Source organism: Salmo salar, chromosome ssa28, assembly GCF_905237065.1.
Source record: "Salmo salar chromosome ssa28, Ssal_v3.1, whole genome shotgun sequence".
Classification (NCBI taxonomy): domain Eukaryota; kingdom Metazoa; phylum Chordata; class Actinopteri; order Salmoniformes; family Salmonidae; genus Salmo; species Salmo salar.
In genome coordinates this window covers 21,736,000-21,760,181 of record NC_059469.1, presented here as the reverse complement: position 1 = coordinate 21,760,181, position 24,182 = coordinate 21,736,000, and the positions used below count along the sequence as shown (strand labels likewise).

At 47.9% G+C, this 24,182-nt stretch overlaps 1 pseudogene; it reads left to right on the top strand.

The window, feature by feature from the left end:
• Positions 1 to 278: 278 nt before the first annotated feature.
• LOC106588146 (piggyBac transposable element-derived protein 4-like) overlaps positions 279 to 24,182 on the top strand; it is a 32,195-nt pseudogene continuing 8,291 nt past the window's right edge.

Sequence of the window (24,182 nt, the reverse complement as noted above, 5' to 3'; positions counted from 1 at the left end):
TATTCGGAAACAGCCAGGGTCACTGACAGGAATAGTAGGAAGAGTCATATAGGCCCTTTTGTCCATTTCTCTCAACAGCTCTTTGTTCACTGACATCATTTCCTGTACTGACCATTGACCTTCCATGATATTTTCTAAGGAAGACATATTTGGGCATATTTGGATAGCCAGAAACTATTCATAGTGGCTTAGGTCCTAACTTTAAAATACATTACTTGGGGAGGGATTATAAGAAAGAGAGTCTGATTTTTTGGTTCAGAGTTACAGTGTTGGTGATGATGGTGGTGGTGGTGGTGAGAATGATGATGATGGAGCCAGGTGATAATGACAGAGGAGCTGATGATGATGATGATGATGTTTTGGACACAGGCCTGCGGGACAAACAGGTGTGTATTTTTTCTCCCAGATAGGATTCCAGTGAACACAGAGGTCTGTTCCTAATCTGGGCTGGAATGTAAAGTGTGAGAGTTGATTACACTCTCCAACCGGGCATTTCTCAAGTGCATGTAATTACAGTAGGCACACCACTTCCTAAGAGCCCTGTCAATCTGAATCACAAACAAACTCACAGCTCTTCTCCGAGCATGGGCGAAATGGGTGTGTGTGTGTGTGTGTGTGTGTGTGTGTGTGTGTGTGTGTGTGTGTGTGTGTGTGTGTGTGTGTGTGTGTGTGTGTGTGTGTGTGTGTGTGTGTGTGTGTGTGTGTGTGTGTGTGCACGTGTGTGTCTGTCTGTCAAAAAATACCCCTAAAAGTGCATGTCTGTGCAGAGCCTGCACTCTGTGTTGCTTTCAGCACAGTTCAGTTCCTCAATGACAGGGGATTGGATGTCATTTTGCTCCAGTTTACACAGGGAGCAATGATCAATCACAAAACAGGGGCAAGAGATTACCCTCTTAGTCCACAACCAATTCGGTGTATTGTGTGGATCTGGGCCTTAGGCCCAATGGTGTCAACCAGCCAATGATCCTGAGTGAGCTTATGAAGCAAAATGTGGCTGCCACAGATTGACTATAATCTTTAATAAACACATAACATGCCAAGCCAAGATGTGTGAAAAAGGATGAGGTACATATTTAGTTAAGATTAATTGGGATATCAATTGCCTAGCCTCTTTGCAACATAAACCTGAGAAAATGTATTCTTCAACTCACCTGGGCACACAAACACTCATCAAATATGCATGTAACCCTTCCATCCATCTGTCCTTCAACGTACGGATGTGCTTGTGTCCCCTGACAAAAACACTAACATCTCTCACTTCTCTCTCTTTTTATCTCCTCTCTCTCTCTCTCTCTCTCTCTCGCTCTCTCTCTCTCTCTCTCTCGCTCTCTCTCTCTCTCTCTCTCTGCTGTTTGTGATTGTCATTCCGTAAGCATATGCATGGAAGGCTGCCTCCTCTCTCTCTCTCTCTCTCTCTCTCTCTCTCTCTCTCTCTTTCTCTCTCTCTCTATAAATTAAACAGGGAGTTGTGGTAAATTACATTGCCAATTCAAATCCAGCCGCTAATGCATCTCATTCAGGCCGTGGCTCTGCTGTCCCCGGAGTTATCTGTGTCAGCCAGCCCAGCCTTGCATGCTATGTCAACGGTCTATTGAAAAGGAGCAAGAAGTTTAGCTAGCATACAGTGCCCTGAGCGAGGACAGAGAGGGGGAGTCGGAGAGGAGTGGTGGTGGGCCGGCATGAAACATTTATCAGTGTGGCGTCGGCGGCGAGTCACAGGGATGTTTTAATTCGCACAGGAAAGAGGCCGTGTCGGAGGCCGGGCGCAGTTCTAATTAAACTGATACAGCTCTCAGAATTGGCTGGTACCCCGTCGTAGTTGTCATCTGCCTGCCTCCCTCGTCTTCAAACTATTTGAAAATCAATTATCTCAACAAACCAGCTGTAAGGACTTTGTGCAAGCCACTTACTCCTGAAGTGAATAACTTATTTGAAATTCATTACTGCATGGAGCAAACGCCGGGGCCCTCCAAGATTTTGTTTTCTTTTTCTTTTTTTCCCATTAACCTTTTTTATATAAACTGCTGTCTGGTCCGATTTTTATTCTCTTCCCCCCTCCTGGTTGTTGTCTCCTTCTCTTAACCTGAGCGATTGTCATGCAATTTTAACCAGCTCAGCGCCTCTGTCTCCCCACTGCAGGCTGCCAGGCTCCAGTGGAAGAGCTTGATTGGCTTCTTTCATTTATTTATCGCATGCAAATCACAGGACTCCCAGAGATGCTTCCCTTTGTGCATGAATATTGATGGATAAAGGATGGAGGGGGAGTGGATGAGTATTTGAAGTGGAGGGGGTGGTAGTGTGTGTGCGAGTGTGTGAGTGACTGTGTGTGTGGTTGTGTGTATATTTGGTACTGAGAGAGAGGGTTAAGTAGGATTGTTTTAAACATTATCCTTGCGCTGTCAGAGTGACCGAGCATTAGAGGCACTTCCACATTTTAATGATTAATTTTTTCTGTTTCTCTTTGGAGGGGTGGGTGGCAGGCAGTGGCTGAGTGCATTGGGGGGGATTGTGTGTGTGTGTGCATCCAATGGACACACCAGTGTGTGTGGCGAGGCTGGTTGTGTGTCAAGGACATTAGCAGCATGGACGGCTGATAGACACAACAGTGGAGGGGAAGTGAAAGTGAGTTGATCCAATGTCACTCTTGCTCTGGTCTTAATCTCTCTCCCTCCGTCTCCTTCTCTCCCTCCTTCTCTCCCTCACTCCCTTCCTCCCTCTGTAAGCCTTTCACACAGGATCAAACAGACAGGAGAGAAGGAGAGGAGAGGAACGAGGGAGAGGAGAGGGAGAGAGCTTTATCAGCGAGTGGGCCTGACACGCCTGTCACCCGTGTCCCCGCTGAGGCCTGTGTACCGAGACAGGAGGTGTCACATCCCCACATCGCTGCCTTTGTGCCACCAGCTGCACTTCTGAGGACGCTCTCTCTCACCACAAACAGGGCTGGAGCTGAAGCTGGAGCTGGGCCATCAACATGGGGGGCCATGGGCCGCTGACACTCAAAGACAGATATAAACAGGGTCTGCTTGCACTAGGGAAGTCCACTGTTATTGTCCGGTGAGGTGTTGGTGCACTGACTCTACTATGTGTAGTATGAATTGAGGGGGGGTATCTTTCCTGATTTAGGGGGGGTATCTTTCCTGATTGAGGGGCTGGTATTAAATATGTCATTGGTGGTACAGTAATTGCTTGGTGGGAGTATTGTGTTTGTATTTCCTTTGCTAGATTTTCAGGTCATGATGCTCATTTCAATGGTGCCTCAGCTGTGTGTGAGCCTACTGTTAAACGTGTCCCCAGTCTCACCTTGCGCTCAGAGGTAGTTGATGTCATCACAGTGACATGGTTTCTCAGAGCCGTCCGTCAAGCCAATGGCCCGTGAAGTTCACCTCTGTGACAAAAGGCTGTGTTCTCTTGACTTCCAGGGTCGACATGTCACCGTTACCCATGGCAACTGTTTGATGGCCAGCCAATGTGCCTTTCCTGTTTGAGACGACGGTGTGTGTGGGATGGTTGGGGGTGGAGGTATAGGGTGTAGGTAGGGAGGTGTGAGGGTTAGAGGTATAGGGGGTAGGTAGGGGGTGTGATGGTTGGAGGTATAGGGGTAGGTAGGGAGGTGTGATGGTTGGGGGTGGAGGTATAGGGGGTAGGTAGGGAGGTGTGATGGTTAGGGTGGAGGTGTAGGGGGTAGGTAGGGAGGTGTGATGGTTGGGGTGGAGGTGTAGGGGGTAGGTAGGGAGGTGTGATGGTTGGGGTGGAGGTATAGGGGGTAGGTAGGGAGGTGTGATGGTTGGAGGTATAGGGGTAGGTAGGGAGGTGTGATGGTTGGGGTTAGAGTTATAGGGGGTAGGTAGGGAGGCGTGATGGTTGGAGGTATAGGGGTAGGGGATAGGTAGGGAGGTGTGATGGCTGGAGGTATAGGGGGTAGGTAAGGAGGTGTGATGGTTGGGGTGGAGCTATAGGGGGTAGGTAAGGAGGTGTGATGGTTGGGGGTGGAGGTATAAGGGGTAGGTAGGGAGGTGTGATGGTTGGAGGTATAGGGGGTAGGTAGGGAGGTGTGATGATTGGGGTGGAGGTGTAGGGGGTAGGTAAGGAGGTGTGATGGTTGGGGGTGGAGGTATAAGGGATTGGTAGGGAGGTGTGATGGTTGGGGTGGAGGTGTAGGGGGTAGGTAAGGAGGTGTGATGTTGGGGTGGAGGTATAAGGGGTAGATAGGGAGGTGTGATGGTTGGGGGTGGAGGTATAGGGGGTAGGTAGGGAGGTGTGATGGTTGGAGGTATAGGGACTAGGTAGGGAGGTGTGATTGTTGGGGGTGGAGGTATAGGGGGTAGGTAAGGAGGTGTGATGGTTGGGGGTGGAGGTATACAGTCGTGGCCAAAAGTTTTGAGAATGACACAAATATTAATTTTCACAGTCTGCTGCCTCAGTTTGTATGATGGTAATATGCATATGCTCCAGAATGTTATGAAGAGTGATCAGATGAATTGCAATTAATTGCAAAGTCCCTCTTTGCCGTGCAAATTAACTGAATCCCCCAAAAACATTTCCACTGCATTTCAGCTCTGCCAGAAAAGGACCAGCTGACAATATGTCAGTGATTCTCTCGTTATCACAGGTGTGAGTATAGACGAGGACAAGGCTGGAGATCACTCTGTCATGCTGATTGAGTTAGAAAAACAGACTGGAAGCTTCAAAAGGAGGGTGGTGCTTGGAATCATTGTTCTTCCTCTGTCAAACATGGTTACCTGCAAGGAAAACGTGCCGTCATCATTGCTTTGCACAAAAAGGGCTTCACAGGCAAGGATATTGCTGCCAGTAAGATTGCACCTAAATCAACCATTTATCGGATCATCAAGAACTTCAAGGAGAGCAGTTCAATTGTTGTGAAGAAGGCTTCAGGGCGCCCAAGAAAGTCCAGCAAGCGCCAGGACTGTCTCCTAAAGTTGATTCAGCTGCGGGACCGGGGCACCACCAGTACAGAGCTTGCTCAGGAATGGCAGCAGTCAGGTGTGAGTGCATCTGTATGCACAGTGAGGCGAAGACTTTTGGAGGATGGCCTGGTGTCAAGAAAGGGCAGCAAAGAAGCCACTTCTCTCCAGGAAAAACATCAGGGACAGACTGATATTCTGCAAAAGGTACAGGGATTGGACTGCTGAGGACTGGGGTAAAGTCATTTTCTCTGGTGAATCTCCTTTCCGATTGTTTGGGGCTTCCGGAAAAAAGCTTGTCCGGGGAAGACAAGGTGAGCGCTACCATCAGTCCTGTGTCACGCCAACAGTAAAGCATCCTGAGACCATTCATGTGTGGAGTTGCTTCTCAGCCAAGGGAATGGGCTCACTCACAATTTTGCCTAAGAACACAGCCATGAATAAAGAATGGTAGCAACACATCCTCCGAGAGCAACTTCTCTGAACCATCCAGGAACAGTTTGTTGACAAACAATGCCTTTTCCAGCATGATGGAGCACCTTGCCATAAGGCAAAAGTAATAACTAAGTGGCTCGGGGAACAAAACATCGATATTTTGGGTCCATGGCCAGGAAACTCCCCAGACCTTCATCTCATTGAGAACTTGTGGTCAATCCTCAAGAGGCTGGTGGACAAACAAAACCCCACAAATTCTGACGAACTCCAAGCATTGATTATGCAAGAATGGGCTGCCATCAGTCAGGATGTGGCCCAGAAGTTAATTGACAGCATGCCAGGGTGGATTGCAGAGGTCAACACTGCAAAGGGTCAACACTGCAAATATTGACTCTTTGCATCAACTTCATGTAATTGTCAATAAAAGCCTTTGACACTTATGAAATGCTTGTAATTATACTTCAGTATTCCATAGTACATCTGACAAAAATATCTAAAGACACTGAAGCAGCAAACTTTGTGAAAATTAATATTTGTGTCATTCTCAAAACTTTTGGCCACGACTGTACACTCGTAGAAAAAAGGTACTATGTTGAACCTAAAATGGTTCTTCGGCTGTCCCTATAGGAGAACCCTTTTTGGTTCCAGGTAGAACCCTTTTGGGTTCCATGTAGAACCCTTTACACAGAGGATTCTACATGGAACCCAACATAGTTCTACTTGTAACCAAAAAGGGTTCTCCTACAGGGACAGCCAAAGAACCCTTTTGGAACCCTTTTCCTAAGAGTGTAAGGGGTAGGTAGGGAGGTGTGATGGTTGGGGTGGAGGTATAGTGGGTAGGTAGGGAGGCGTGATGGTTGGTAGTGGAGGTGGAGGTATAGGGGGAAGGTAGGGAGGTGTGATGGTTGCGGTGGAGGTGTAGGGGGTAGGTGGGGAGGTGTGATGGTTGGGGTGGAGGTACAGGGGGTAGGTAGGGAGGCGTGATGGTTGGTGGTGGAGGTGGAGGTATAGGGGGAAGGTAGGGAGGTGTGATGGTTGCGGTGGAGGTGTAGGGGGTAGGTAGGGAGGTGTGATGGTTGGGGTGGAGGTATAGGGGGTAGGTAGGGAGGCGTGATGGTTGGTGGTGGAGGTATAGGGGGTAGGTAGGGAGGCGTGATGGTTGGGGTGGAGGTATAGTGGGTAGGTAGGGAGGCGTGATGGTTGGTGGTGGAGGTGGAGGTATAGGGGGAAGGTAGGGAGGCGTGATGGTTGGTGGTATAGGGGGAAGATAGGGAGGCGTGGTGGTTGGGGGTGGAGGTATAGGGGGAAGGGTTGTTTTTGCTAGACAGTGTGATTGTCAGTGTCTATTGCTCATCTGGAGAGCCTCTGGAGTGTGAGACAGAGAGAGACTCTCCTCTGCTCCTCCCTCCCCACTATCCTCTGCTCCTCTCACCCTCCCTGTCTCCTCTGCCTCAGGCCTCTCAGGAGCCCTACAGCAGAAGTACACAGGAAGGAAATCAAGCACAGGAGCCTTAGCTATAGGAAAATGGGGTCAAATTGCCTTTCAGTTGCCGTAATCTTCAAATTGTTTCTAAATTACAGCAGGAGTGAGTGCCCACAATTTGTTTCTATTCTGAGGAGTTGGATGAGAGGGCCACTTCAGTTACTTAATTTCAGAATTTGATGAACACACAAACATGTGCCATGAGCCATTTCTTGTTTGTGCTGTTCACTCTATAGTCCTATGAAAAGGACTTGTTTGCATGCAGAGGGAAGATGGGAGAGATGATCAATAAGAAAGCCATTATGGAACATGCTTAAGTACAGCAAGAACATTTTTGCCATTTTGGCAGTCTGAATCCTGCTCTAGGAATTATTTGATCAATATCATTGTAGCATAATAGAGAGGAGTAAATTATATGATCAATTCTGCTATGCTATGTGTGTGTGTGTGTGCGCAAGTCAATGTGGGTATTTGTGTCTGTTAGACAAACACGTACATGCACCTTAGTTCAATGATCTTATTTATTTTTTAATCTTCAAAATAAATATTTATTTATTCTTTGTGTGGAAAGGATTTCCTGATAATGTATAAAGCTTTCATTTTGAAAAACATATTGAGTATTAATTCTCAAATATTATACCAGCAATTGACTGACTGGTGAATAATTGATTTGTATCATAGTGGCTATGAACACCTACATATTGCAACCTCTTCCAGTCCCTTGACCTTGAATAACATGCTCTATAATTCAGCTGACACACATACAGGTAGGCTATACATCTCACATTCACATCTCACATTCAGTTTAGACACACACATGCATAAAGGTTTGGCTATACAGCTCACATTCAGGTTGGATCTGGTCTGTTTCATACATACAGTATAAGATGGATTGGCTGGCTTTATCTGCTGGCTGTGGCTGTAGAGATGATTCCGTCTTGAGGTAAGTTCACCTAACAATCCAACCATCCTAAATTCCACCTACACTCTTAGAAAAAAGGGTTCCAAAAGGTTTCTTTGGCTGTGCCCATAGCAGAACACTTTTTGGTTCCAGGTAGAAACCTTTTCGGTTTCAGGTAAAACCCTTTTTGGTTCCATGTAGAACCCTCTGTGGAAAGGGTTCTACCTGGAACCAAAAGGGTTCTACCTGGAACCAAAAAAGGGTTCCTCAAATGGTTCTCCTGTGGGAACAGTTGAAGAACCCCTTTAGGTTCTAAATAGCTTATTTCTTTCTAAGTGTGTACTGTACTTTCACAAACAGGAGTCTGCTGAGAGATGGAAGGTGACATGTTATCAGGCTCAGAACAAAACCCAAAGCTGTGACGTAACTTAATCTTGCCTGTGTACTGCACTACAAACCCCCCCTCCCCCCACCTCACCCATCCCCAGCTGTACCTCCATATCAGTCTAACCCTCTCTGAAGAAGATATCACTTCCTGGTTCCTCATCCTGACACCACAGATAGGGTGGAGAGGGACGGGGACAGGGACGAGGGGTAATATACATCTCCTCACTTTAGGTTGGCCACGGCAATGTGGCGTGGTTAACCTCACAGAGAGACTGAGACGCTCTCGCCGAGCAGAGCACGCCCTGATACCTCCGTGTTTTTTCTGCTTTTGAGTTTGATTTGTTTTTGTTTTTCTTCATCTCTCGTTCCCGTCACATGATAAAAAAGTTCAGCCGTTGAGAACGCTAAGCAAACGAGATGAGAAGAGAAGGTGGAGGGAGAGAAGGAGGGAATGAGGGACGGAGGAGGGAAAGAGTGGGAGGGGAGAATGACACAAAGAGAGGCTGTCACACTCACTTAGATGCTGAAATATTAAAGTGTGCATGCTAGGTTATAATTTCCCCCTGAAAGCGGAGGGGAGGGGTGGTGGTGGAGAGAGAAATAGAGGGGGGCGGAAAGGTATCACAGCAGATCTTCTCCTCTCTCTCTTCCTGGAGGAGACGCGGCACACTTTTAATACCATGAGTTTAATTACCGTCAGCAGTCAACTGGCTGGCTGACTGCTGCCTTCACCAGCTTCTCCTCTTCCCATTCTCCTTCCAATGATGTGAATAGTTTATTAATAATCATGTTCTCCCTCCCAGACAAAGGCAGCGGGCCCATGTGTGTCATCTAGCTCTGCTGCACTAGCTACTGTGGATTATTAAAGCTCTAAAAGGATGGGGGTCACATCCCTGATCACACATTCTCCCCACTTCTAATAAAACCATTAAAGGGGAATGGGGAAACATAAATGTTCTTTGACTGCAACCCTTGATGCTAGAGAGTGTGAGAGAGTTAGAGAAAGAGAGTGGGTGAGTGTGAAATAATCTCCAGGTTACTTTTGACTGAGCATTAGGTATTTTTCTGGTGTCACTGTATTCTATGAATGAACAGTTATAGAGCCCAGAGTTTTTACTGATCCGATCACGTAATCAGGAAAACTCCTGGCTCTGGCTATGAAGTTGAACTGCATGAGGGCATGGTTGTGGCCAGTTTTTTATTTTATTATTGTGTTTTTTGTATGTTTCTTTGTATTTCCTATGCTCCTATGCTGTCTTGATTGGGTACTTTTTTGTCATGCAGTGACCGTTGTAAAAGAGACCTCTCAATAGGACTCCACCTGCCTAAATAAAGCTTAAATAACAAAAATGGATTGTGCCTGTTCGGTCACCTTTGGTATTTCCAGTGGTCAGCTAAGCTATCCAGAACAAAAGCCAAGCCACTGAGTCCTCAGAACTTACAGAGTCCTGGGTTGCCAGGTTGGCTGATTGCATGTTAGTTTTGGAAAGGATGATGTTTCAGAGTGTGTGTGTGCGTGTGTTTCTCCCAGACTGTGCTGAGCTCACCACTCTGTGAGGATGATCGGGCGGGACAGGCAGGGGGAGGAGGGGGGTGTTGTCTCATTTACACATCATCATGTTGGTGGTGGGCCATGTCACTAGGGTTGTGTTTTTCTCTCCATTCAGGGATCATCTCCCATCCAGTCTCATCTGCCCCTCCAGCCATCACATCAGGGCCCAGCCTCCAGCGCTGACAAGGGGACGGCTAGGGACAGAAAGCCCCAGACACACTCACCTCTCTGGGCCGCTCTTTGCTCTCCTCACTGGGTCAACCAGCCGCCCAGGCCACATCACACCACTGCACTGTGGCCTGCTAAAGATATGTGAGGAGGGAGTGTAGACGGATGAGACACACCAATCACACACACACACCAATAGTAATACACATTCTCACACATTCAACACATAATGGTCCAAATCTATGAAAGAGCTCAGTCCTCTTAGAACCTCCCATTAGAGGAATTGTTCTTGTTTAAAAAGTAAAGAACTAATGAAGGCTTTAATGTGATAGGACAATACCTCTCAGACAGTGGCGGACGGAGTGTCTCCATTCCAATTACTGCTCGCTTAAGTTATCGCTGAGTCATGTCTGAAGATAGACATGGCAGCCTGACTCATTCAGGACACAAAGCCCAGCACAGATTACTCACTCTGACGTCCTTTGTCCAGGCAGCTGACTGATGTATCTAAACACACTATAGTATCTTGCTCACTGATTGGATTACAGTCGTCTGAGTAAATGCTGTAGAGGAAGAATAAGGTATGTCTGTCCGATTCTTTTGCTATAGACCTACTAAAGCTTATTTTTTTCTTTGGTGTGTAGTTAACGACCTTCATTCCTGCATTCCTTCATTCATGTCCTATGGTGCTCTGCTCATTGCCTCACTTCAGGTCACATACCATCACTGATTCAATTCACTTCTGAGTGCAGCCAGGAAACAGACTGAAGCCTTAGCTAGGTTTAAGACATACACACATTATTTACTGTAACATATTGTCACTTGAAAATAGACAGACACATATATGCACTTGCACTTACATAGACACACTTCTTACACACCCACGATACAATGTCCACACAAAAAAGACAGTTCTGTCCTGCTACTGTGCATACAACGCCTTCAGAAACTATTCACACCCCTTGACTTTTTCCACATTCTGTTGTGTTACAGCCTGAATTTAATAAGGTTTTGTATGCGTCACGGCTGTTCGAAGGAGCGGACCAAAATGCAGTGTGTTCGTAGTTCCACATATTTATTAAAAGTGAAACTGAATGCAATAACTGAAATACAAAACAACAAACCGTGACGCAGAGAGGAAAACACACTACTCAAAAGATAATAACCCACAAACAATGAGAAAAACCCCTACTTAAATATGATCTCTAATTAGAGGCAAATGAGGATCAGCTGCCTCCAATTAGAGATCAACCCCAAACAATCCCAACATAGAAATAGAAAACTAAAACTTAAACATAGAAATAGAAAACATAGATCAGCCCAAAACACCCCCTGCCCTACTCTACTATAGAAAATTACATCTTACTAGGGTCAGGACATGACAGTCCCCCCCCCCCCCCAAAAGGTGCAGACTCCGAATGCAAAAAACCCCCCCAAAAAACAACCACAAAACACAAAGGGAGGGTATGGTGGGTGACTAGTGTCTATGGCGGCGGCTCTGGTTCCGGGCGTAGTACTCCCACCACCCGCTGATCCCCCCCACTTCTGTATGTCCGGAGGAACCAGACCATTGATCATCACCGGAGGCTTCGGACCGCCAACCGCCGCTGAAGACTCTGGGCTAAAGGCCGCCACTGAAGACACTAGGCTGCAGACCGCTGCTCAAGGCACTGGGCTGCAGACCGCCGCTCAAGGCACTGGGCTGCAGACCGCCGCTCAAGGCACTGGGCTGCAGACCGCCGCTCAAGGCACTGGGCTGCAGACCGCCGCTCAAGGCTCTGGGCTGCAGACCGCCGCTCAAGGCTCTGGGCTGCAGACCGCCGCTCAAGGCTCTGGGTTGCAGACCGCCGCTCAAGGCTCTGGACTAGGGATGCGCACTGGAGGTCCGATGCGTGGGACTGGCATAGGTGGCGCCAGACTGGTAACACACACCTCAGGTCGAGTGCGGGGAGCAGGCACAGGACACCCCGGACTGGGCAGGCGTCCTGGAGGCCTGATGCGTGGAGCTGGCATAGGAGGCGCCAGACTAGTAACACGCACCTCAGGGCGAGTGCGGGGAGCAGGCACAGGACGTACTGGGCTATGGAGGCGCACTGGAGGGAGAGTGCGAGGAGCAGGAATCGGTCTCACCGGACTGGGGAGACGCACTAAGGGCCGAGTGCTCACAGCAGGCACTGGCTGTACCGGGTTATGGCTGCGCACTGGAGGAATAGTGCGAGGAGCAGGAATCGGTCTCACCGGACTGGGGAGACACACTAAGGGCCGAGTGCTCACAGCAGGCACTGGCTGTACCGGGTTATGGCTGCGCACTGGAGGGAGAGTGCAAGGAGCAGGAACAGGACACCCCGGACTGGGCAGGCGCACTGGAGGCTGGGTACGTGGGGCAGGAGCAGGATATACTGGGCCGTGGAGGCGCACTGGAGATCTCGAGCGTAGATCTGGCATAACCCGTTCTGGCTGGATGCTCAACCTAGCTCGACTAATGCAGGGCGCGGGCACAGATCGCACCGGCCTGTGAATGCTCACTGGCGATACAGTGCGCATCACCGCATAGCTCGGTGCTTGCCTCGTCACCCGCTCCGCCAAACTCCCCGTGTGCGGGGCTGCCTCTCGCACTTGCCTCGTGACTTGTACAGCGCATCAAAGAAACGCCGCTCTGCCTTCGCTGCCTCCAGTTCCTCCTTCGGTCGGCGATACTCCCCAGCCTGACTCCAGGGTCCTTCCGCGTCCAAAATTTCCTCCCAAGTCCATTTCACCTGCTGCTCCATTCCACGCTGCTTGGTCCTCTTATGGCTGTTTGAAGGAGCGGACCAAAATGCAGCGTGTTCGTAGGAGGAGGGCACTCGCCTGGGCCACGGCAGTGTGGGAGCAACAATCCGCAGGCTTCCCGGAAGTTACTCCAGCTTCTGCAGGACTCCCTCAGTGTGGCAGACTATACGGTGGATTTCCGCACGCTAGCAACGGAGGGTGCCTGGAAACCGGAAGCGCTGTTCGACACGTTCCTGCACGGATTATCAGAGGAAGTAAAGGACGAGCTTGAAAGCAAGGGAACTACCTACGGATCTCGACTCACTCATCGCTTTAACCATCCAGATCGATGGTCGGCTACGGGAACGTAGGAGGGAAAAGAGGTCTGATTGCGGTCCCAATCGCTCACTCAAGGATCCACCTTGCATCTGATGAACTCCAGAAGTCCCCGGGGTCTTCGTCCCCGAGAGGATCTGAGTTTACCCGAGTTCCTGAGTACTCTGGTGGGTCTTAAGGATCATTTTGCATCTCCCCCTACTTGCCCCATCTCCATGCCACCCTGCTGTGGGGCAACCGTTCCGAGTCTCTCCAGATACTCATCGACTCGTGTTTGGGCATCCCCACTCAACCCCTCTCCATTCCCATTGATGTTAGAGCGCTGGACGGGCGCTCTATAGGCCAGGTCACCCACCATACCACCCCCATCAACCTACGAGTGTCGGGGAACCACAGCGAGATGATCCAATTCCTGCTAATTGAGTCTCCGCAGGTTCCTGTGGTATTGGGATTCTCTTGGCTCCAGCAACACAATTCCTCGATCGACTAGTCTACTGGTGCCATCGTGGGCTGGAGCCTGTTCTGCCACACTCATTGCCTGAAATCAGCTCTGCCTGCCCCGGGATGTCTTCCTGGGGGCTTGGAAATTGCCCCGGACTTCTCCATTCCCAAGGAATCCCAGGACCTCCGGGAGGGGTTCAGTAAAGCCCGGCCACTTCACTTCCGCAGCTCCGACCAGTATCCAAGAACTCTGAGCCCGCCTGCCTGACCCCTCTGCCTGCCCCTGCCCCTGAGCCCATGGCCCCACTCTGGATTACAGACCTATGCCTGACCTGAACTTGCCTGTCGTCCTGTACCTTTGCCCCACTACTCTGGATTACCGACCCCTGCCTGCATTGACCTGTCGTTTGCCTGCCCCTGTTGCTGTAATAAATATTGTTACTTCAACACAGTCTGCATTTGGGTCTCACCTGATATGAATACAAAGTGTTATGTTTGGGGCAAATACAGCACATTACTGAGTACCACTCTCCATATTTTCAAGCATAGTGGTGGCTGCATCATGTTATGGGCATGCTTGTAATTGTTCAGGTCTGGGGAGTTCAGGATAAAAAATAAACAGAATGGAGCTAAACATAGGCAAAATCCTTGAGAAAAACCTAGTTCAGTCTGCTTTCCACCAGACACTGGGAGATGACTTCACCTTTCAGCAGGACAATAACCTAAAACTCAAGGTCAAATCTACAATGGAGTTGCTTACTAAGAATACAGTGAATGTTCCTGAGTGGCCGAGTTACAGTTTTAACTTAAATCAGCTTGAAAATCTATGGCAAGACCTGATAATGGTTGTCTAGCAATGATCAACAACCAATTTGACAGGGCTTGAAGAATTTTTAAAAGAATAATGGGTAAGGGTTGCACAATCCAGGTGTGGAAAGCTCTGAGACTTACCCAGAAAGACTCACAGCTATAATCGCTGCTAAAGGTGATTTTAACATGTATTGACACTTATCTAATCAAGATACATTAGTTAACATTTTTCATGATTCTTGTTTTTACAAATGTCAGATTTTTTCCCCACGTTGACATCAGAGTATTGTGTGTATATTGTTGACAAAAAAATGACAGTTAATGTGGTCCCTGGCCCATTTTTCTGAGCTCTCGCACACACTAGCTACCTACAGTAGTGGTCTGCCTACCTTGTTTATCACAGTCGCTTAAAATGGGTTTAATGTCTCCTGTGGTTCTTAAGAGAAAAGATTACTCCATGCCCTGATTTTCACGCATGTCCTGTGTGTGATCCCGTGCCCAACCGACTTGTTTCACAGTTGTGGCTATTGTAGCTGACAATCAAACATGATCCTGTCCCCTTAATCTTGTTTTGGAGTAGATTGGTCAAAATAATCCCTCTCCTGCAAACTGCTCTAGAAGCGATGATGCCTCTGTATTCAACACACACCTGGCTAGCTTGGTTACAAACTGTCACTTATTCTTCCTAAACATATCTCTGAACCAGACCTTTTACTCTACTTATATCTATGTATATATGTATATATATATATATATACATATATATATATATATATATATATATATTACAACATAGTTGGAGAGACCCTCAACTCTGTGTATATTATTATTCATTATGTTGTCACGATCGTGACGAGAGACAGACCAAGGCGCAGCGTGATTAGAGTTCCACATCTTTTATTTAAGTGAAACTTCTACAAAACAATAAACCAACAACGAAACGTGAAAGTAGTGGTGCTACATGCACATACACAAAACAATATCCCACAAAGCAGGTGGGAACAATGGAGAACTTAAGTATGATCCCCAATTAGAGACAACGAACATCAGCTGCCTCTAATTGGGAACCATACCAAGAGCACCAACATAGAAATGAAAAGACTAGAACACCCCCTAGTCACGCCCTGACCTACAACACCATAGAGAACCAAGGGCTCTCTATGGTCAGGGCATGACAGTACCCCTCCCCAAAGGTGCGGACTCCGGCCGCAAAACCTGAAACCAAATGGGGAGGGTGGGGGGGGGGTGACTAGTGTCGGTGGTGGCTCCGGTGCGGGTCGCCGCCCCTGCCCAGACCCCGGATCCGGCCATGGCGCCGGGCTGAACGCCGTGCCTGGACTGGGCATCGGTGCAGAGGAAGGCTTCGGCCTTGGAGCGGTACTGGATGCCGTACCTGGACTGGGCACCGGCGCAGAGGAGGGCTCCGGCCATGGAGCTGGGTTGGACGCCGTGCCTGAACTGGGCACCGGCGCAGAGGAAGGCTCCTGCCATGGAGCGGGACTGGATGCCGTGCCTGGACTGGGCATCGGCGCAGGTTGCACTGGACCGATGACATGCTCCTCAGGTCGAGTACGTGGAGCCGGCACAGGATGCTCCGGGCTGGAGAGGCGCACTGGAGGCCTGGTGCGTGGCTCCGGTGCGGGTCGCCGCCCCTGCCCAGACCCCGGATCCGGCCATGGCGCCGGGCTGAACGCCGTGCCTGGACTGGGCATCGCTGCAGAGGAAGGCTTTGGCCTTGGAGCGGTACTGGATGCCGTACCTGGACTGGGCATCGGCGCAGGCTGCACTGGACCGATGACATGCTCCTCAGGTCGAGTACGTGGAGCCGGCACAGGATGCTCCGGGCTGGAGAGGCGCACTGGAGGCCTGGTGCGTGGAGCCAGTACAGGTGGCACTGGACTGGTGACACGCACCAGGGGCTCTCTATGGTCAGGGCATGACATATGTCTGTAGATATTGTATCATTGAAGAGTTTGTAGTTGGACTGACTGTCACCATCAGTAAAGGTACCTCACCAGCATTGAAGTAAGAGAATGTGTTGACATTGCCATTGAGTAACGTGTTTGACACATTCCTCTTTCTGTCACGTGGACCAAGGAGGTGTGAGTGGTACTGATTAAATAAAGTGAATTTCTAATTTGCCAGAGCCCTGAGGGTTATCCAGCCCCATCGACGGAAAGAGTGATGAAGCTCTTCACCTCCTCTGAGAGAGGGCAAAACACAAACGGAGGGAGAGAGATGGAGGAGAGAGAAAGAGAGAGGAGCGAAATGGCCTAAGGCAGGGATGATGTGAGAGAGAACCTTAGGGGACATGAATAGAAGAAAAACTAAATCTTTGTAGAATATGTGAGTGAGTGTTTCCTTGGACTGATTCTTACACAACTGTATAACTCTTCTACTCACTTGTAAGAGACGCCTGCTCCATGTCACTACTCTATCTAAAGGTAAAATATCTAGAGAAATCCAAGGAAATATTTGCTGTATTGTATCTGTTTTAATTCTAAAGACGTTCAGTGGGTCATAATTTCAGACTGGTCCTATCTCACAGACAAAGTATTAAAGTCAATTTTTTATGCGGAGGGCTCCTCATAGCTCCGTATAGCTCCGCATTGACATGATTGGTTGAAGGTAGGTGGGGGCAGGAGATCCTGTATAAACACAAACTCACTTCCTTGACAACTTCCTTCACAACAGCTCTGCACTGCTCTGTAAAACATAAGAGGTATGAATTCCCTGACTTCTGAAGAGGCCGTATCACCGTAAATGCTGCACAGCAAATGTAGACGTCGGATTGACCATGCAGAGCATTTTAGCTATATACGTTAAGGCCTAGATTCAATCCGTAGTTCAGAAAATCTGTGCTATTGTCACAGGCGTCATAATGAGTAGACCAAAGTGCAGCGTGGAATATGTTCACCTTGTAGTTTTAATGAAAGAAGAATGAACACTTACAAATTAAACCAAAAAAATGACAGCAGACAGTTCCGTCAGGTACTTTACAACTAAACGGAAAACAACTACCCACAAAACACAAAGGAAAAACAGGCTGCCTAAGTATGGCTTCCAATCAGAGACAACGATAGACACCTGCCTCTGATTGGAAACCATACCCGGCCAAAACATAGAAAACAAAACATAGAATGCCCACCCACCTATCACACCCTGGCCTAGCTAAACAGAGAAAACACAGCTCTCCTAGGTCAGAGCGTGACATCTATAGTGCAACTGAAATTTTAAGGCAATGTTCCCACGTTCGCAGAAACTGCATTCACGGTAAACGAGTGCATACTGTATGTCGGCTCAATCGGAAATGACCTTTTAATTTCACTTGCGCTATAAGGCGGATCTTCCACACTACATATTGAATCTAGCCCTAAGGCCCGACAAAATGGCCTTGGAATGAAATACCGTATGACTGTGTTTTCATATGGAGCGTTTGGATGCTGAGGTAGTGTTCAGCAGAATAAATGATTTGAGAGTGGACCAGGGGTTTGGCAGAAGGGGCGAGCGTTGTAAATGAGTGATGTTATCAGTCTCCTCTCTTTTCTCCTCCATTTTCTCCGTCCCTCCCTCGCTTCCTCCCTCCCAGCCTCTCTCTTTCTCTTTTTTTCTGCTGCGGTGGTGAAATATCAGTATTGTTTACGCAGAAGATTAGGGTGGAATTGGGCAGAAGCCGGTTGTTCTGCCAAGATAGAGATAAGATAAAGGATTTTCCCTTCCAAAGCGAAGGAGTCGGTGCCACGCTCTGGCCTGCCTTATCTGGGAGCCAGGCAGACGTGCCATATGAAGTTGTTCATTGTAATTACCCGTGGCAGGAGTAGATTTCATAAGGAGATTTAGGATAGCAGACGCTATGATGTTAATGCAGGGGAGAGCCCTGGCCACTCATCCTCCATCTAGGCCTTTAACACTGCCTCTGTTTTTCTCTCCTCATTTAACTCATTTGTCTATTTGTCATTCCTTCTTACTTAATTAACCCTTCCTCTTCCATAGCATTTCCTTTCTATTCATTACTCTCACTTGGTAGTCTGTTTTCTTTCCATTGATCCACACCCTCCCTCTCTTCTCTTTACTGCATACTCCTTCCTCTCTTCTCTCTACTCCTCCCTCTCTTCTCTCTACTCCATAGTCCTCCCTCTCTTCTCTCTACTCCATACTCCTTCCTCTCTTCTCTCTACTCCTCCCTCTCTTCTCTCTACTCCATACTCCTCCCTCTCTTCTCTCTACTCCATACTCCTCCCTCTCTTCTCTCTACTCCATACTCCTCCCTCTCTTCTCTCTACTCCATACTCCTCCCTCTCCTCTCTATGCTCCCTACTCCTCCCTCTCCTCTCTATGCTCCCTACTCCTCCCCCTCCTCTCTATGCTCCCTACTCCTCCCTCTCCTCTCTATGCTCCCTACTCCTCCCTCTCCTCTCTATGCTCCCTACTTCTCCCTCTCCTCTCTATGCTCCCTATTCCTCCCTCTCCTCTCTATGCTCCCTACTCCTCCCCCTCCTCTCTATGCTCCCTACTCCTCCCTCTCCTCTCTATGCTCCCTACTCCTCCCTCTCCTCTCTATGCTCCCTACTCCTCCCTCTCCTCTCTATGCTCCCTACTCCCTCTCCTCTCTATGTTCCGTACTCCTCCCTCTCCTCTCTATGCTCCCTACTCCTCCCTCTCCTCTCTATGCTCCCTACTCCTCCCTCTCCTCTCTATGCTCCGTACTCCTCCCTCTCCTCTCTATGCTCCCTATTCCTCCCTCTCCTCTCTATGCTCCCTACTCCTCCCTCTCCTCTCTATGCTCCCTACTCCTCCCTCTCCTCTCTATGCTCCGTACTCCTCCCTCTCCTCTCTATGCTCCCTACTCCCTCTCCTCTCTATGCTCCATACTCCTCCCTCTCCATGCTCCCTATTCCTCCCTCTCCTCTCTATGCTCCGTACTCCTCCCTCTCCTCTCTATGCTCCCTACTCCTCCCTCTCCTCTCTATGCTCCCTACTCCTCCCTCTCCTCTCTATGCTCCCTATTCCTCCCTCTCCTCTCTATGCTCCGTACTCCTCCCTCTCCTCTCTATGCTCCCTACTCCTCCCTCTCCTCTCTATGCTCCGTACTCCCCCCTCTCCTCTCTATGCTCCCTACTCCTCCCTCTCTTCTCTCTACTCCATACTCCTCCCTCTCTTCTCTAATCTAACACAGATGGTGTGAGCTCCTCCACTGTCTGGGCCAGGCCCTAATCTAACACATAAAATCAGAGATCCATTGTCTGGGCCAGACCCTAATCTAACACAGAAAATCTGAGCTCCACTATCTGGACCAGGCCCTAATCTAACACAGAAGATCTGAGCTCCACTGTCTGGGCCAGGCCCTAATCTAACACAGACGGTGTGAGCTCTTCCACTGTCTGGGCCAGGCCCTAATCTAACACAGACGGTGTGAGCTCCTCCACTGTCTGGGCCAGGCCCTAATCTAACACAGACGGTGTGAGCTCCTCCACTGTCGGCCTGTTGTGTCCTCTCTACCTAGTGGAAACAGGAGACCCTGTTAAGAGGTTCTAAGTACTCACGGACGGCTAACGGTAGACAATCCCACCTGTGTGTCCGAGGCTTTACAGTAAAGCCTCCACTGGCCACTCAGACAATTAGCACTTCATTAGCCCTCCTTAAGAGATGGTAATGGTAAGCTAACTGACCGTGGCAGCCCACCTACCTTACAGGCGCTAAACCCTTACAGATGAGTTTGGATAGAGGGTGGGGGTACTGGAGGAAATCACCATCACCTGGAGGGATTTTACCCACTTCTCTGTGACCTGCCTTCCACGGGCAGCTTAGACTGGATTTGGGGAGGAGAGGGAGGGGAAAGGGGAAGGGGAGAGATGTGGTGGAATAACTCTGTCTTTCCTGTAGGTCTGCCCCCTCCCTGCAGTTCATCTGTTTAGTTTAGTGCTTTCCTTGTGTGCTGGTTTGTTGTCCCCAGTGTGCTGTTACGTTCCTCTCCTCCCCTCTTCTCTCAGTACCTTCCTCCAATACACATGTTCACCGTCTGAAAGGAAGTGCTCAGCTTCTCAGAAACAGCTGATGTATCCTTGCACACCAGACGCCTGCGCTAAGCAGACAATTCAACTTTACACAAACACTCCACGTCAAATGAGCTTAATCCAATTCCAGCACTTCAAGTGATAGTTTGCTGCTATTTGTGCATTGCTTGATCATTTTCTCACATCAAATATATGGTTAGTATATGAGGAGGACTAACTTGAACCTAGAACTTCTGTATTTAGATTTTCTTTGTTATATGACATTTGTAAACAGTTCTTAAAATATATATTTATATGTTTTCTTCTTTACAAGTCTTTTTTTATGTATTGGTAGTATTGGTAGTCTGTGTGTCAGTGAAAATACCTTTGTTTACATGGCTCACTCACAGACATTGACAGCTCTGAACAGGCCTCAGAACATCTCAAGGTAAAACCTTGAGTCATTCACACCTACAAAGAATTTCATGTTCTCCTCTTTTTCTCATTTACACCATATAAACAACGATCAGTACAGAGTGAACACGTAGATTTCATTTATTTTATTTTAACTTTATTTAACTAAGCAAGTCAGATTAATGGCAGAAAATAAAGGACGCAATGACTGAAAAGAGTACGTCTAATCAAATCACAATATATTTAATTAAAGCCTCACTACACTTTACAAATAAATAAATAAATAAATAATTAATTAAAAAAACAGACTGAGAAAGAGATGAAAAAGTAACAGAAAAATATTAAATAAAGGTGGACTGAAGACTCCCTTTCCAAGAATGACAGGAGCAGCACTTGTCTGACAGCGAGAGAGCGAGACACTTCCCATTATGTTTGGGTCAGTCACAGGACACTGCGTTCTGGAAGGAGATTTTCATTGTTTCTGTTGTTTTTAAAAAATGCTTACCTCATGTATCATTCAACAGCAGACCTATGATCTAGACTCTCTCTCTCTCTCTCTCTCTCTCTCTCTCTCTCTCAAATATCTCTCTCCCCTCTCTCTCTCTCTCTCAAATATCTCTCTCCCCCTCTCTCTCTCTCTCTCTCTCTCTCAAATATCTCTCCCCCTCTATCTCTCTCTCTCTCTCTCTCAAATATCTCTCCCCCTCTCTCTCTCTCTCTCTCTCTCTCAAATATCTCTCCCCCTCTATCTCTCTCTCTCTCTCTCTCAAATATCTCTCTCCCCTCTCTCTCTCTCTCTCAAATATCTCTCTCCCCCCTCTCTCTCTCTCTCTCTCCCTCTCTCTCTCTCAAATATCTCTCCCCCTCTATCTCTCTCTCTCTCTCTCAAATATCTCTCTCTCCCACCTCTCACTCTCTCTCTCTCTCAAATATCTCTCTCTCCCCCCTCTCTCTCTCTCTCTCCCTCTCTCGCTCAAATATCTCTCTCTCTCTCTCTCAAATATCTCTCTCTCCCTCTCTCTCTCAAATATCTCTCTCTCTCCCTCTCTCTCTCTCTCTCTAAATATCTCTCTCTCCCTCTCTTTCTCAAATATCTCTCTCTCCCCCGCTCTCTCTCTCTCTCTCTCTCTCTCTCTCTCTCTCTCAAATATCTCTCTCCCCTCTCTCTCTCTCTCTCTCTCTCTCTCTCTCTCTCTCTCTCTCTCTCTCAAATATCTCTCTCCCTCTCTCTCTCTCTCTCTTTCTCTGTCTCTCTCTCTCTCTTTCTCTGTCTCTCTCTCTCTCTCTCTGTCTGAAACAGTCCAGATGACATCATCCCCCTCAGTGGTTGTGGGACAGATATGACTGAGCAACCGAATGGCAAATCCAAGAGAACAGAGCACTCCAGTGGTGAATTCAGTCCAAAAATCTAGACAAACTTACAGGAACACCAGGAAAACCAGTTAGACCATATTTCCTCAAATGTCAATATTAAACAACCGTTCACTCCCATATAGGGTTTGAAACACTTAGACTGAGATGATACATTCAATGTAGTATCCTGCAGCTAGCTATTGGATTAGCCTGCTTCCAGCAGTGAGCGCTAGGCTAACAGTTGTATAATCCAAAGATATTATGTAGTGCTGCAGGTGGTTCAGCTGGCAGACCAGAGGACCAGAGGGAGACAGGGGGCCTTGCCTGGGGGCGGGGCTAAGCTCTGCGTCCACAACGAGATGTGTCACTCAGCTGTGTGTGTGTCACTGGCAGAACAGCCATCACTAATTACACAGGAATGCTTCCCCTAATCCCCTCACGCCAATCCAAAGTAAACTGCCAACTCTGAGAGAAAAAACCACCACCTCTCATTCAATATCCAGGGGGTTTTCCCCTTGTGTTCTCCATTTGAAGGTTATAACATTTCAGAAGCATGGTGTCAGTGTGTCGTGACTGTTCAGACACGCTCTGAGAATAACAATCTTTGTGACACTTAGAATTATACCCCTCTGTTCTTTGAAGACAGCAACCTTTGAGTTGGGGTTGGGAAAGGTGAGAGAAGCCTAAAGGAAACTTCATGCTAATAGACCTCTGATAAATATGCTGTGTGTTACTTGAGCTGTCTTTATTCTCTGGGCACAGAATAGAAACTGTGAGCTCTAAAGCGGGCTAAAGAAAGGAACGTAGAGAGACAAAGAGAAGTCATGGTCTGTTAAGGTTGTCTACTTGTCATGCCACAGTTCAGGCAGATGTAACCTGATTTGCCTATGTTAATAGCATATGACATCTCAGCTATTGGAAGAAACATGGGATTTATAGCCTCAATTAGGCTAACGATGATAGCTGGTTGACTGAACTCTCTCAGGTTCCCCATTGACTCTGGACATTCGGCCGTACTCCAATAAAAATGTGGCCAGTCCCCCTGCAGAATAAAGTTGATCATATTGCATTACACACAACACTGATATCCCTCCCCTAAATAAATATATATAGGAAATGCAATATTTATAGGGTTGTGTTCATAGCAAAGAGGGACCAGGAGCAGTAAGGGATCTCTGTGATAGTCTCCCCCGCCTGAGATTTAATGGAAGTTTCATGTTCACAGGGACATCGATCAAACCTCAAACCCAGGGAGGGGTGGTGGTGGGGGGGTGGTGGGGGGGTGAGGGGAGAGATGCGGAGGGGGTAAGGAGGGAGGGAGGAGAGGGGTGAGAGGTGGATGGGTAAAGGAGAGTGTGAGCTGTGCTGAGAGAGAAGGTGGAACAGGTGGCATCATTGCTACAATGTCAGGAGGAAGGATACAACAGCTGTACTGGTTATTGTTATTTCTGACCCCATACAAGAGTTACCACCATGCTGAAAATACGTGATAATCATTCATATAACAAATATATAACATTTCAGAGAATAAATCTAGTTTTGGTCCTGACATTAGGGGCTCATATAATCAACCTGTAAATTATATAATTGCTTGATTGAATATACATGAGTTAAGAATAACAGAAGTAACCTCCTCGCCATGAAAACAAATGACCTAACACTAGTTAAATTATGCAGAAAAAATATATATACGCAACATGCAACAATTTCAAAGTTTTGACTGAGTTACAGTTCATATAAGGAAATCAGTCAATTGAAATAAATAAATTAGGCCATAATCTATGGATTTCACATGACTGGGCAGGGGTGCAGCCATGGGTGGGCCTTGGAGGGCATAGGCCCACCCACTTGGCAGCCATGCCCACCCACTGGGGAGCCAGGCCCAGCCAATCAGAATCAGTTTTCCCCCACAAAATGGCTCAATTACAGACAGAAATACTCCTCAGCACCCCGCCTCCAACCCCCCCTCAGACGATCCCGCAGGTGAAAAAGCCGGATGTGGAGGTCCTGGGCTAGCGTGGTTACACGTGGTCTGCGGTTGTGAGGCCGGTTGGACGTACTGCCAAATTGGCTGTGTGACAAAACTGCACATTTTAAAGTGCCAATTTATTGTCCCCAGCACAAGGTGCACCTGTGTAATGATCATGCTGTTTAATCAGCTTCTTGATATGCAACACTTGTCAGGTGGATGGATTTTCTTGGCAAAGTAAAATGCTCACTAACTGGGATGTAAACAAAT